Below are 1,358 nucleotides of genomic sequence, written 5' to 3' on the forward strand. Positions count from 1 at the left end.
TGCACTCATACAGGACTATTTAGATTAACTGGTGTGATTTACTTATAGGCACTCAGACAGGACTATTTAGACTAACTGATGTGATGTACTTATATGCATTAATACAGGACTATTTAGACTAACTGATGTGATTTACTTATAGGCACTCAGACAGGACTATTTAGACTAACTGATGTGATTTACTTATATTCTCTAATACAGGACTACTTGGACTAACTGATGTGATTTACTTATATGCACTCATACAGGACTATTTAGATTAACTGATGTGATTTACTTATAGGCACTCAGACAGGACTATTTAGACTAACTGATGTGATTTACTTATAGGCACTCAGACAGGACTATTTAGACTAACTGATGTGATGTACTTATATGCATTAATACAGGACTATTTAGACTAACTGATGTGATTTACTTATAGGCACTCAGACAGGACTATTTAGACTAACTAATGTGATTTACTTATATTCACTAATACAGGACTATTTAGACTAACTGATGTGATTTACTTATATTCACTAATACAGGACTATTTAGACTAACTAATGTGATTTACTTATATTCACTAATACAGGACTATTTAGACTAACTGATGTGATTTACTTATATTCACTAATACAGGACTATTTAGACGAACTGATGTGATTTATGTGACTCTACATGTTGAAGTTGCAAAGTTGTTCCAGGACTGTGCAATCAGGTCTTTATCATTGCTATCAGTGAATGTCTGTAAACGTTTACTGTCTGTAACTTGTATTCTGACTTCCCTGAAATTTTACTTTCCAACAATATACATTGAAGTTGTAACTAGCTGTAATTAACGATTGATATCATTAAAGACACCAAAAGATATCCTTACTATCTAACCATTAGTGACAACCTGTTTCAGGTAAGACCCCTCCCCCCAAAAAACAACAACAACAATCTTTTCTACATTGGTTTAGTGACCACACTGGTGAATGGAACGTGGAATTGCTCCAGTTCTTACACGAGAATAGTTGTGACTTTATATGTCCATTGGACATCAATAAAATGTTTACTGTGTAATATACTATACTGACCTTTACTAGAGACCATAGACATGTGTGACTTTATATGTCCATTGGACATAAATAAAATGTTTACTGTGTAATATACCATACTGACCTTTACTAGAGACCATAGACATGTGTGACTTTATATGTCCATTCGACATCAATAAAATGTTTATTGTGTAATATACCATACTGACTTTTACTAGAGACCATAGACATGTGTGACTTTATATGTCCATTGGAAATAAATAAAATGTTTAGTGTGGAATATACCATACTGACTTTTACTAGAGACCATAGACATGTGTGACTTTATATGTC

The sequence above is a fragment of the Limulus polyphemus genome, unplaced genomic scaffold (assembly GCF_000517525.1).
Source record: "Limulus polyphemus unplaced genomic scaffold, Limulus_polyphemus-2.1.2 Scaffold6716, whole genome shotgun sequence".
NCBI lineage: Eukaryota > Metazoa > Arthropoda > Merostomata > Xiphosura > Limulidae > Limulus > Limulus polyphemus.